We start from the raw sequence: 15345 nt of genomic DNA on the forward strand, positions 1-15345 counted from the left end.
CAACTCCTTCCTTGTCAGTGGGTTAGGCCTGTCCCTCTGTTGCTGTTCCAGTTTCTTGAGGTGAGAATATAGAAACTGCATTTTAGATTTTTCTATTCTTCTGAGTGAGGCTTGGATGGCTATGTATTTTCCCCTTAGGACTGCCTTTGCAGTATCCCACAGATTTTGGACCATTGCGTTTTCATTCTCGTTGGTCTCCACAAATTGTTTAATTTGTTTTTTGATTTCCTGGTTTATCGAGTCATTCTTGAGCAGGATGGTTCTTAGCCTCCAAGTGTTTGAGTTTCTTCCAGGTTTTTCCTTGTGGTTGAGTTCCAATTTCAGAGCGTTGTGGTCTGAGAATATGCAGGGGATAATTTCAATCTTTTGGTATTGGCTGAGACCTGTTTTGTGTCCCAGAGCATGATCTATTCTTGAGAATGTTCCATGGGCATTAGAATAGAATGAGTATTCTTTGGTTCTGGGGTGTAGTGTTCTATATATATCTATGAGGTCCAACTCGTCGAGTACGGGCATTCAAAGCCCTTGTTTCTTTGTCTATTTTCTGCTGACATAAGGAATTTAACAGATCATGCAGAATTTGAAAATTTTTCTACTTTTTAAAATAACCCATTTGAGAAATACTAACCAAAACAAAACTTTAGTGAAATATACTTTCTAACCTAAATTGAACTTGGGGAGAGATCCACAACTGTATCCAGTGCTTGGGAATAGCCTCAAGGATGGAGAACAGGAATGGTAGAGCAGTCCAGGTTGGCTGGGGCTTGGATGGGATGGGACAGACTGTGGATTATATTACTTAAAAATTTTTTAAAGTTGCAAATTTAATGTTTCGTTTCGGAGACTATAAAATAAGTAAACATGAATGTCAAAATAACCACATGGTTCATATGGCTGCATCAAAATGTTCCCTGCCCATCCCACACTAGGCAGTAATTATCAGTAGGTCCATGCAGAGAGGTTGCAGCCTGGTCAGCAGTAAGGCTCTCACATACGTTTTAATTTGCCCATAGAGCATTTGTCAAAAAATGTGATCGCCATATTTTAAAAACATAAAAATTTCAATATGAAATTCTTTTTTAAAGATTTTATTTGTTGATTCGAGAGAGAGAGAGAATGCATGGTGGGGGGAACTGGGGGGGGGCTGGGGAGAGAGGCCGGGGAAGAGGGAGAAGCAGACTCCCCGCTGAGCAGGAAGCCTGAAACGGACTGGATCCCAAGACCCCGGGATCATGACCTGGGCTGAATGCAGACACTTAACTGACCCAGCCACGTAGGCACCCCTGAAATTTGGATTTTAAACTTCTCTTAGAACATGGGATACTGAAACTCTGGGCACTTACTTTCAGGTGGCATTAACTAACGACCTGAGCAGAGGCTGGCCAAGTTTGTGTGGTGTGCTCTCCCTTCAGTCCACTAGCCACCCAGGCTCCATTTGGGCTCACTTCATTGATTTCTGTACCTTCCTGCCTCCTCCAGTCCTTTGAGTTTGCAACCCCTGACCCTGAGCCTAGAGTCCTGTGGTGAGGAATGCCAACATACCTTACAGCAAGGCAGCTGCTACTTCTCTCCAACGTATGTAACCGTATGATGGGTCAGTGATACCACATCGTCCAATTTTTCAAGCAATTTTGGAAATTTGTTTATTAATACAGTATCTGTCCATTTAAAAATATTAGCTATAGGGGCACTTGGGTGGTTCAGTCAGTTAAGTGTGGGACTCTTGATTTCAGCTCAGGTCATGATCTCAGGGTCATGAGATGGAGCCCTGCATCGGGCTCACACTGGGCATGGAGCCTGGTTGAGATTCTCTCTCTCCCTCTCCCTGCACCCTTCCCCCACCACTCACACACATGCACTTTCTCTCTCTCTCTAATATATGTGTATAAATACATATGTGTGTGTGTATATATATATATATATATATATATATATATATAAACAAACTCACTTTTTAAATGCTGACAACCATATAAAACACATCTGTGAACCACCAGCCTGTGCCTGTCAGGTGGCCATTCTTCCCTGAACTGCAAGGAAGAAGTCTACATCAGAAAGCCTGTGATATTTCTGGAGCCTTATCATGGTTCCAATTCTAGAAATGCTGGCATAGAAGTCAAGTTGTAGTTTTCCAAGGGCAAATCTGGCTTCATTGATTTCATATTTACCAAGCACTCATTGCACACAAGGCCCTGAGCTAGGCAACGTGAAAATGGTGGATATACAAATGGCACAAAACCACACTCCCGCCTTTAAGGAGCTGACAATTAACCACATCTTTGACATTAGTGACAAATAAGTAGAGTTTGTGTTCAGCTACCTTTCTCTCCAATTTCAATATTGCCTTTTCTCTTGTGGAGCCCCCAGAATATTCCAGTGTTCTTACTCAGGCGCTCCTCTCCTAATGCTTTGCTTCTACTTCTATTTCTTCTTCTTCTTCTACTGCTACTACCACCACTACTAGTATAAGAAATATGTATTTGGTCTTTATCCTCATTCCTGGAACAATGCTCCTAAAATACTAGGAATTTCCTATAATGAGAGCAATAAAAGTGACTTTTGGAAAGCATCCAAGGATAGGGCTTATTGACAGAAGAGCCAACCATGTGATTAGTAGGTTAGAACTCTTATTCCCAGTCTTAGTTAGAATTGCCACCCTGACAAACACACCTCCAGGGAGGTGAGAGGGCCCTGGAAGACTTGACCACTAATGGCCAATAATTTAGTCCATTGTGCCTATGTAATCAAGTCTCCATACAAACTCAGAAATAAGGATTCAGAGAACTGGGTTAGAGAACATGTAGAAATGCAGGAAGAGTGGCACCTCAGAGGAGGCGTGGAAGCTCTGTAGCCTTTCCCCATATCTTGCTCTATGCTTCTCTTCCTTCTGACAGTCCTGTTTTATATTCTTTTATAATAAACCCGTAATCTAGGAAGTAAAATGTTTCCCTGTTCTGTGAGCCACTCTAGTACATTAATCAACCCAAAGGGGGAATGTTGGAACCACCCATCTATGGTTGGTGCGTCAGAAGCACAGATGATGATCTGGACTTGGGATTGGATTTAAATTGGGTGGAGAGCAATCTTACAGGACTGAGCCCTTAACCTGTGGGATCTGATGTTATCTCCAGGAAGTTAGTGTCAAAATTTAGCTGAATTATAGGACACCCAGCTGGTGTTGGAGAGTTAGCTTGGTGGTGGGGAAAAAACCTCACACATCAGGCTCTAACTGATCAACAGATACTGTAGTTAGTAATTAGCAAAAATGGGACTGAAATACAAAACCATTGGAAACTTTACACCATGCTGCTTTAGATAACATCTACTATCCTACCAAAATTTTCCATCTCGTGGCCCATTCACTTAGGATCAACCTGCCCTTTGGGTAATAAACAAATCAATTAGGTTTATTTGGTAGAATGTTACAAACTAATTCTTAAGTTATTATTTTTCCCAAAAAAAATGTTTTAAATAAGACCTTTCATGCCTTAATTTCCAAAAGTGATTAATGAAAGGAATTTTAGTAGTTGCTGTGGTATTGTTTTGCACCTGTAACACTTCTAAAGTCATGCCAAGTTTGTGGCTATATGTATTACTGGCATCAGAATTACTCAGTTGGTAGGTGGAATGTGGAATCTAGAGGTGGGGTCAGCAGATATTTTTTTCTGTAAAGGACCAGATTTTTCTATGAGGGACAGAGGTTTTTTGGCTTTGTGGACCATACAGTTCCTGTCAAAATTTTTCCTTCATAACTAATTAACTGCTGTTGTAAGGTAACAATAACCACAGACAAGAGTATACAATTGGGAGTAGCTGTGTTCCAATAAAACTTTATAGACAGTGAACCGTAGTTGGCCTGAAGCCTGTAATTTGCCCTTATCTAAATTTGGCCTCATACCAGCTCTGTAACCATGGGGGAGGGGGTCACTTAAATTTTATTAACCCTGCTTTCTTCATCAGCAAATATGAGGATATTGTTACCATTTTAACTAACTTGAAAATATGATAAGGAAGAATCAAATTAGATAATTTACACAAAATCACCTTGTAAACTGCCTAGTGCTAGGATAATTATTTAATAACTAATACACAAACATTGAGACTTACCTAACTAATATTGGACCTCCTGACAAACTATCACCTTTTGTTTTCTTCTATCTCTCCATCCGGCTCCCTATTTGTTGCTGTTCACAGTCCCTCCTACACACACACACGCATGCACACACACACGCACACACAAGCAAATACCACATCCCTAGAACTGTATTCCTACCTGCCCCAGCTGTACCTTAGAGCCCTCTTTCCCCACCCATACCCACCAAGCTTGATTTTTGCATGCTCTCTCTCAGCTCTCTCTTTTCAGATTAGACCATTAATGGCAAAATAAAGATCATGACTGGGCCAACATGCTTTCTGAAGGGAGTGACTTATAGATAAATGACTTGTTCCAAGATGCCCTTGGAGCATCTCACAAGAAAAGTCTAGAAATTCAAGAGGAGGTTGTGATTCTTTGTAGAGTACATTAAATTACTTCTGAGAAACTCACTTATTGCCCAAAATGGTAACTCAGCTTCTAGGAAGCTAGAAGTTCAAGCTTAGAACATGCATGTGAAGCTACTTGCACACATAAATTGACATTTACAGACTGGGAGCCACTAGCAGTGTGCAAAGGCAGGTGGGCTAGGAAGAAGGGCTGAGTCTGGACCCAGCATACCACCTGCCAGTTGTTGAAATGAACAAATTAAAAGAAACAGTGGATTCATGGCCGTGTTATGTTGGTAAACTGGGAAAGCAAGAAAGCAAGCCAGCTCTGTTTGTAGCATTTAATCAATTTCCATGATGTAAATACTCCCACAACAGATGGTATCAAGCTACCAGTGATTTAAGAACCAACTCACAAAATTGCTGAACATTTCACCATTACTTGTTCCTGCCAGCTCTGGCACATCAGTGACTCCATGGCTTAACTATTGAGCAGTTTTGATAAAATAGTTTAGCTCTAATAGTCCCTAGAGGATGAAAGCCCCCTGATTTTCTGACTCAGACCTGGTCAGTTCAGAGGCAAAGCTTTTTCTCCATTTCTTGATCCTTGATCCCAAGAAAATACATAGATAAGCTCTTTCTCTAAATGACATGGCATAACTACTTAATAAACTATTTCATTTACACAGACACACACCCCTTAGTATTTTCTTCATGAACAAATGACTATTTTCCCCCCTAAATTATGTACTCCATGTGTTTCTTTGTACATGTGAGGATAGTTTTTGACAAAACTCTCACTTGTTTTTATTCAAACAGTGGTCCTCAGGTAAGCAGCACATTACCTGTAAGTATATTAGAAAGCAGAATTTCAGATTGCACTCCTAATGAATCAAAATCTGCATTTTAACCAGACGTGAATATGCATAAAGTTTGGAAAATGCTGCTCTAAGCCCCATTCAGTTTATACCTAGGAGACAGGTAAAAACACTGACGAAATTTGCTATTTATCATGCCACAAAAACAAATAATCAGTCTTGCCCATTTGTAGTGATGATTTGAAAGATGCTGTATATACATTTTTTCACTCAGACATAAAAATATTCCAGAATTAGTCTGATTCAAAACACGAAAGCAAACTGCCCTTTGCAGAATCATAACCGTGTACTCTTAGGTAACTACCAAAAATAAGGCAAGTTAGAGAGATGTTCTTGTCTTGGTTCCAACCTTCCTCTCCAGCCTTATGTCTGTCATTTAATTATATGCTCTGATACAAAGAATAGTACCCCTCCCCGAGATGGCCACATTCTAATCCCCAAAACCTGTGAATATGTAATCTCATTGGCAAAAGGGACTTTACAGATGGAATTAATTGAGGATTTTGAGACGCAGAGATTCTCCAGGTGTGCGCAATGGAATCACAAGCTTCCAAAAGGGAGAGACGAAGGCAGGAGAGTCAGAGATGTGACTATGGAAGCAGCAGAGGGGGGTTGCAGAACTGCGAACCAAGAACTGGTTTCTAGAAGCTGAAAAATGGGAAAGCGATTCCTTCCTACAACTTCCAAAAGGAGCGCGATCCTGCCAACACCTCGATTTCAGCGCGGTGAAACCCATTTTAGACTTCTGATCTCCAGAACTGTAAGGTACCAAATTTGTGTTGTTTTAAGCCCTCGATTTGTGGTAACTTAGAGAAGCAATAGGAAACTAATACAAATGCCTTTCTCCCCGATTAGACTGTGAGCATTTCCAGGGCATGACTATATGTTCTGTATTTTGACTGACTACAGAGCCTAATCAGAAGGTTCTTCGTACGGGGTTGGAGAAGAAATGAGTGGAAGCTATAGTAATCCATTCTCCCACGATACAGCTAAATCTGATTTCATTCTTTCTCTCCTTAAAACATATCATTTGTTTTCCATTATTCTTAAACCCTTGACACGACTACCAGGGCTGCATGCCAGACCTGTGCCCTTTGGCCTAGCCTTGCCTCCAGCACTCCCAGCTATGTCAGCTGTTTTTCATGTTTGAATCTCTCCCCTCCCGTTCCAGCCCCTCTTTATTTGGTTAACTTCTATTTCTTCCTTCAGATCCCTCTCCGGCATTACTTCCTGTGGGGAGCTCATCCTTCTTTGCTTAACAGATTGCTTTTATAGCACTTTCTTTTATAGCACTCACTTGCATTTGTAAATATAAAAAGTTCTCTCTGCAAACTGAATTCCACCTCTATGAGATCAGAGGCCATGTCCACAGTGTACTGCAGCACCTGGCATAAAGCAGGGACCTGGTAGGTTTTTGTTGAATGGAAAATATTTGTTGAATAAAAAGTATAAAGGGCATGTATAAAAGAGAAAATGCTTTAGTGATTTGAGCCTCTAACTCATGAAGAATTATGTGTTAGAAAAACAATTTTAAAAAAAGAATTTTGCAAGTCTCTGTAGTACACAGTATTGTTTTTACATTTTTGTTATTGACCCCAATTTAGAATCCTCTACTCTGAGCTACTGCACATGTTTAATGAGAGTTAATATAGTCTGTTAAGAGGCTGCTAAATGACTCCCCAAATTGGTTAAGGTCCTTTAATCAACATTTCCTTCTAGGGTTGTTCCATGGAGCCAGTAATGTGCTAGTCGATTGTATAGATCTCTTCCTAATTTTGTGTTCAGTTATTTTACTTTGGTAGCTTGAAATCTGCCTTAGTGACAGTATTTATTTACACCACAGAAATGAACAAGTGTTTCAGATTGAGGCTCTTTTGATCTCTCTTTCCCTTCTTCCCTCTGCCCCCCCCCCACCTGTTGTTAAACACACCACTTACGTGGAGTCTTTTCTTTCAGAGGTTCAGCATGGTGCAGAGCCTGACCTATGAAGCCTGGAGGCATTACCAGGACATTCTACTCTGGGGGCACCAACTCTAAATTTACTGTCAGGTCAGGCACTGAGAAAAGTCCTCTTCCCTCATACCTCATTCTATTAAGGAAATCTAACCTTTTCACAAAGTCAGCTGTATTTGTGTTGTCTTTGGTTCCCCCTAATAGTAAGTGTTCTTCAAATTCAAATCTAGCCCTTTTCCTTGATGAAACTGGGTTTCAGGTCCTTCTGGGCTGTGAGGTTGTCAGGAGGAAGAAAGGAGATGACAAATCCAAAGACTTACTTCACATTCACAATTTGTGTATTTCCATCATTTAATATTATAGTAGATGCATGAATATGGACTCAAAGGATTTAGAACATATCATTAAAAACTGTGCTTAAGTATCCCAACCTATACCCCTTAATGCCTTCTGGTTTGGGTCAAGCAAAAAGCGAATAATTGACCCATCCCATAAAGGTCTTGCACACTCATGGGGATCTAGACAGGACCCTTGCTTTAACAACCAGCTGTACCATAGTTTTAAGTAGTTACCTTCTCTTAAGGTGAAAAAGTTCATGTAAGTGGTTTCCAAGGCTTTAGTTTACTAAAGATTCTGATGTCATTTGGTAAATGTTTAATAGGCTAACAAAGTACACAGCTCTTTAAAGTCTATCAGTGTTCTATACATAGTAGGGATTTACTAAATGATGGAGAGTGGTTTGTAACCAATTTCTTGTAAGTGTCTGTTAGTATCCATCAATATAAGTTAACTACAGTTTTTTTGTTGTATTTTATAATTCCTACCTGGTTGAAAAACTTACTCTTCCAGCCAAGATATTTTGAATGCTGCATTAGCTCTTAGCAATGGTTAGATATAGAAAAGAGAATTTCATTGTTAATTAAGTGCATGGAAGGAATGTTGCAGTAACATGAAGTTAATCAGTAAAGATAGGTTATAAAAATATGTTCTTTTATCTTTATAAAAGAAACCATATGGATAAAACTAAAATAAAAAACATCTGTTACTAGTCTCACATTTGAGTTAATTCCACCATTTAAAAAATGGACCCCATGATGTTTCTAAATATTCAAAACAAGAAATGATCAATAAATAACACCTATAAATGATATATTCAGTGTTTCAAGACTGGGATCTTGAACTTGAAGCTACAAAGAAGCTGATGGTGTGTCCGCTTAGGTTTCCTTAACTAACCCTGCTATAAGCAAAGGAGAGTTTTCTCAAAGTAAGTTGAGCAATGGAAGGAGAAAAAATGAACTTATTTGCTTATGCATTATTCTATTTTAAGGTAAGTTTTTAGGAATGGTACTGATAGGTGTGTACTTGGGAAGATATTGAAGGGCTATTTGCTAGTAACTATTAGATTTTAAAATTTCATTTCTAAAAATTCTAAATGACTTACACAAGTATATAAAATATGCAGATGTGTTCTAAAACTTCGCAGTTGTAAAACATGAATAGCATAACTATCCATTAATAGGAAATCTATTAAGTAAGCTATAGTGCCATCATCAGCTGTTTGAAAAGATAAGATATTGACAGAGTTAATATCCATGTTACATTATGCTGTGATAAAGGAGGTTGTGTAACAGTTTTTATAGTTTTATGTAGTGCTTACTTATGCATCAAAAAGCCCAGAATGATATGACCAACCATTAACAGTGAATATATCAGAAGAATAGGATTGGAGAAGGAGGCGGTATTTTTACTTTCTATTTTATATATTTCTATATCCTTCAGGTTTTATTTTTAATTTTCTACTACAAACATTAATGTAAAAGTCTCTCACTCTATTTGTGTGTGGGCATAGGTTTTCATTTCTTTTGGGGAAAATACCTAAGACTGAAATCAGTTGATTGATACAATCCCATCAGCAATAATCAAGTTTGATGGTATTTGATATCATTGTTAGTGGTATTGTTTAATTTCTATTTCCAGTTTCCTGCTGCTATGTAGAAGTGCAATTGATTATTGTAAGTTGATTTGCTAACTTCCTTTATTTTAGTCTCTGTTTAGTCGCATTCCTTGGAATTTCATATCTACATTTATTTCCAGACAACATGATCATATAGTTCTTTTAATGCAAACATTTCAAAATTCTTTAACTTTTTATTTAAATTCAACTTAGATGACATACAGTGTAATATTAGTTTCAGGTGTACAATGTAGTGATTCAGCACTTCCATACAACACCCAGCGCTCATCACAACAAGTGAACTCCTTAATCCCCATCACCTATTTCAGCCATCTCCCCACCCAACTGCCCTCTGGTAACCATCAGTGTGTTATCTATATTTAAGAGTCTGTTTCTTCATTTGCCTCTCTTTTTCCCCCTTTGCTCATTTGTTTCTTAAATTCCACACATACATGAAATCATGTGGTATTTGTCTCTGACTTATTTTGCTTAGCATAATACTCTCTACCTCCATCCATGTCCTTGCAAATGGCAAGGTTTCATTCCTTTTATGGCTGAGTAACATTCCTTTCGATATATATACACATCTTCTTTATCCGCTCATCAGTCAATGGACATGGGCTGTTTCCATAGTTTATAGGAGTTGTAAACAATACTGCTATAAACATCAGGGAGCATGTATCTCTTTGAATTAATATTTTTGGATTCTTTGGGTATATACCTAGTAGTGTAATTGCTGGATTGTAGGTAGTTCTATTTTTAACTTTTTGAGGAACCTCCATACTCTTTTCCAGAGTAACTGTACCAATTTGCATTTCCACTAACAGTACAAGATGGTTCCCCTTTCTCCACATCCTTGTCAACACTTGTTTCTTGTGGTACTGATTTTAGCCATTCTGACAGGTATGAAGGGATATCTCACTGCAGTTTTTATTTGTATTTACCTGATGAGTGATGTTGACATCTTTTCTTGTGTCTGTTGACCTCCTTTATGTCTTCTTTGGAAAAATGTCTATTCTTCTCATTTTTAAATTAGATTATTCATTTTTGGGATGTCGAATTTTTATAATTTCTTAATGTATTTTGGATACTAACCCTTTATCAGACAGGTCATTTGTAAATCTTCCTCCATTCCATAGGTTGCCTTTTAATTTTGTTGATTGTATCCTTCACTGTGCAGAAGCTTTTTTATTTTGATGAAGTACCAATAGTTTATTCTTGCTTTTGTTTCCCCCTCAGGAGACCTCTCTAGAAAGAAGTTGCTATGGCTGATGTCAGAGAGGTTACTGCTATGTTCTCCTCTAGGATTTTGATGGTTTCAGGTCTCAGATTTAGGTCTTTAATCCATTTTGAATTTTTGTATTTGGTTTAAGAAAGTGGTCCAGTTTCATTCTTCTGCATGTTGCTGTCTAGTTTTTCCAATACCATTTGTTGAAGAGATCATCTTTTTCCCATTGAATATTCTTTCCTGTCTTGCCAAAGATTAATTGACCATATAGTTGTCAGTTCACTTCTGGGTTGTCTATTCTGTTCCACTGATCTATGTGTCTATTTTTGTGCCAGTACCATGCTTTTTTGATCACACAGCTTTGTAATATAATTTGAAGTCTGGAATTGTGATGCTTTCAGCTTTGCTTTTCTTTTTCAGGGTTGCTTTGTCTATTTGGGATCCTCTGTGTTTCCATACAAATCTTAGGATTGTTTGTTTAAGCTCTGTGAAAAATGCTGTTGCTATTTTGATAGGTGTTGCATTATATATGGTCATGTAGTTTTACTGCTTCCAATCTCTGCTTTTTAATTTTTCTTGCATTGAGGCCTGGCTGGGACCTTTTATACAGTGTTAAATAGAAGGAATAAAGGGTATGCTTGTTTTGAATCTTAAGGGAAAAGCAACTTAGTACTTCACCATCAAGCATGTGAGCTGTAGAGTCTTTAGAGATCCCATTTGTCAGGTTGAGAAAATCCCCTCCCATTCCTAATTTACTCACGGTTTTTAGCACAAATGTGTATTGTTTGTCAAACACATTTTCTATAACTCCTAAAATGATCATGTATATTTCTTTTATCCATTAAATATGAAGAAATACATTGGGTTTTTTTAAGTACAGTTAACACACAAAATCCTATTAGTTTCAGGTGTACAACATTGATTTGACATTTATATACATCATAAAATGACCACTACGATAAGTTTAGTTACCATCTGTCTTCATACATTTACTACAATATTATTGACTACCTTCCCTGTGCTCCACTGTATATCCCTGTGACTTATTTTATATCTGAAAGTTTTTACCTCCTATCTCCTTCACCTATTTTGCCAAGCCCCCACCCTCCTCCACTCTGGCAACCACTAGTTTCTTTTCTGTATTTGAGTCTTTGTTTCATTTTGTTCATTTATTTTCTTAGATTCTCTATGTAAGTGAAATGCTACAATATTTGACTTTCTCAGTCTGATTTATTTCACTTAGCATAATACCCTATAGGTTCATCTACGTTAGGGCAAATGGCAAGGTTTCATTCTTTTTCATGACTGAGCAATATTCTATTGTGTGTACATATACCATAACTTCTGTAACAGTATATCTATCAATGCACACTTAGGTTGTTTCCATATCTTGGCTATTATAAATAACATTGCAATAAACATACGGGCTCATATCTTTCCAAATTAACATTGTCAGTTTCTTCAGGTAAATACCCAGAAATGCATTATTGTCTCATATGGTATTTGTGTTTTTAATTTTTTGAGGAACCTTCATACCATTTTCCATGAGGGTTCCCTTTTCTACACATCCTTGCCAACACTGGTTATTTCTTGCCCTTTTGATACTAGCCATTCTGACAGGTGTGGCAATATCTATTTTCTTAGATTTAGTGTTTGAGGATTGCTTGGTGTTGTTTGTGTGAAGGGATTCCCTCCCCCTTACACTGGAATTGGGTCTGGGATCCCAAAAAAGTTGTTATTAAAATAGTTGGTGTCAGTAAAGTGGGATTTGTTAGAAGAGGCCTGGCTCACAGAAACATGTGGCTTTTTGAAGAGAAAAGACAGAAGGGTGGGGGTAAGAAAGCTTTGATTCCTGGATGACCATGTGGTCACCCATGGTCTGGAACTGCAGCTGTGCTGCAAGTAGTTACTAAAGGTAAAAGTTACCAATGGAATTTAGAGGTGGATCCAACTCTTGGGGAGTTGATTCACTTGATGCATAAGGAAATGCAACATAATAAAAAAGACAAAATATTCTTCCCCATGATTATTGTTATCTATAATAGCTAACCCAAAAGTAAAAATGCTGGGTCAGACCTTGATGCTAGCCCAAGTTCATATTTCAGTGAGTCTGAGCTTAGGCTATTTAGATCAAAGCCACCTAAAAACAAAACGTACAGGGACAACCCGAAAGTACATCTAGACCCTTTGTCAGCAAAAAGATAGTTGATGTGGAGGAAGGGCAAAACCAAGAAACTATTGAAACCAGAGGGTTTGGTGTGAAGGAATGGTTTCATTTTATAGATTGGTATCATCAGCTTCCTGAGAAACCTTTACTGAAATGAATTGTGAGAGCCACCAATTTGGGGGGCTGTGTCTTTTGTTTTGAATGCTGCAGAGTACAAGAACATATTTAGGTTGATCCAGGACCCATAGCTCACTATGGAGCAGTCACAGATGACTGTATGTGATCCAGACACACAGAGGTTGCTCTGGAGGGAACAGCCAACCTGTTGGACAAAAACCACTGTTAAGTGTGTTCATCCTAAGAAGAGAGGCTGCCCAACTCTCCCAGTAAATACCAAATAGAACACCCCAGATGAAGCAGCTATGTTTCATATGCTAACCATGTGGGATTTGGCTTTGATACCGGGATATTCACCTGTTGGCTATGGCGGTTACCCAGGTTATGGTAAATGGTGTGATTAAGGAGGCCCATGTTGCATGAGCATGCCATGTAACTTTCCTGCTACAAAACTGTAAACTGTTTGAGTAGTACCACATTTGCTATCTCCACTTCCCTGTATGGTTTTTACTGATATCGCAAATCTCAAAACATTAAGAAAATTGGCAGGGAGGGGGGTGGACAAAGGGGGAGAGTCAAGGGACTGGAGCTAGGAAGGTGAAAGTCATCAGATGGTTATTGGAAAAATAGAACAAGTAAAGCAGACATTGATGGAGTTAAAATAAAGGCATTGATGAAACACTAATAGGGATTGAATAGACATGTGGGATCCCCTATGGTTCCCCCAATATTAAAGGGCCCCAAAAGAGTTTGCTATATTACCCACTGTTTGGGGGGGATTGAAAAAGCCAGAAGGCAAAGATTACAATGAGATACCTCACCAGCAACCTCTTGGAGCAGTGTTTAGGCAGGCTAATCAAGTTAAAGGTTGACAAAAGGGCCAGAGTCTTCACTGGGAACCCAAAGTCTTTTGCAAATGAGTGCATAAAATGGCCAAGGGTGGGGTGGGGGGGAGGAATGGAGAAAAAGAAAAGTTTCCAGGACTCTTTGACAAGAGAATTCCATGGACTGTTGTACCAAAACCCATCGGTGAAGTTCTAATGTGATCTACAATTAGATTAAGACAAATTAAAAATATAATGGTTCCTAGGATTATTGAGTTGGAATGTTTAAGCACATATTACATAAAGAAATATCACCCCTACCTGAATGGTTAATTGGAAAAATATTCTGTCTGGCCAGCAAACACTTCCCTACATAGTATTGTAAAACCAAGTCTTGTAGGTGAAGTCCTAATAGAAACTATAGTTAGGAATGTAAGAGTTGATGGAATTCTGTTAAAAGCTCATAGAATAAGGGCACCTGGGTGGCACAGCGGTTAAGCGTCTGCCTTTGGCTCAGGGCGTGATCCCGGTGTTATGGGATCGAGCCCCACATCAGGCTCCTCCGCTATGAGCCTGCTTCTTCCTCTCCCACTCCCCCTGCTTGTGTTCCCTCTCTCGCTGGCTGTCTCTATCTCTTCAAAAAAGTAAAAATAAAAAATCTTTAAAAAAAAAAAAAAGCTCATAAAAATTTGTATCTTTTGAAAAGGCTCTATGTGAAATGGTTGTGTCTCTTACCAGATTGTATTATGGGGATGGACATTGTATTTCACTGAGAAACCTTTCTCCTACCTAGTATTGTAAAAATAGAAGGCATGTAAATCTAGGCTTCAAGTATATTAATTGAACATACTAAATGGGAATCAATAAGACTGCCTGAGCTCACACAGTGTAGAGTAGAAGCTGGAGCATTGGTGGGAACAAATCTATGTCCTAGCCCTATGTGGAACCCTGACTGGGGCTTATGACAGGGGCCTTTGGGTACCTCTCAACAATGACTACTGGGCCACTGGATGAGAGAATTTCCATTTGAGGAGCATTACCACCCTTCTACTGAACATCACTAGCTGAAGCTACCCTTATTACTTAAAGACATAAAATGGTCCTGAAACACAAAATACCCACAATGTCTAAAATGATATTAAACAAACACCTTAATGGGGATGGTAGTGCCCAGAAGAGTTCCATAATATAGAAATGGTTTATACAAAGCCATACTGCCTGGAGAATGCAAGGAAGAGATACTCAAAAGCAGGGAGACACTTTTCCTTTAGGACCAATTTTGGAGCCCCCTGAGAAGCTGTCAGAACCAACTGTCACATGAACAGCACCCTATGAACAGCTCTCTGCTGAACAAAAAAGAGCTGCTGCTTGATTTATGGATGGTAGTTCCAAGATGAATGGACAGCATTCTCTTTGAAGGCTACCACTGTAACTGAAGAAGATAAAAACAAGCTTGGTGGGCCACACTGCACGCTGTTTTTCTAGCAGTTAGTTATTGAATAATTAAACAGTGGTAAAGCTCCTATTTTTGGGTTTTTAATGGCTTATGGGATGTGGCCAGTGGCTTGGCCATATGGTCAGGTGGATGTGCAGTGGAAAACTGGACTATTAAGAGGATGTCCATTTGAGGCATGGCCCTGAGGAAAACACTCCATGAACCTAGGGAGCATATAAAGAATATGTTGATACCCATCAGAACACATTCTGGGTTTGGACGGTAAGTAGAAGAAACAGGTAGGGAA

This window comes from Ailuropoda melanoleuca, chromosome 2, assembly GCF_002007445.2.
Source record: "Ailuropoda melanoleuca isolate Jingjing chromosome 2, ASM200744v2, whole genome shotgun sequence".
Lineage (NCBI taxonomy): Eukaryota > Metazoa > Chordata > Mammalia > Carnivora > Ursidae > Ailuropoda > Ailuropoda melanoleuca.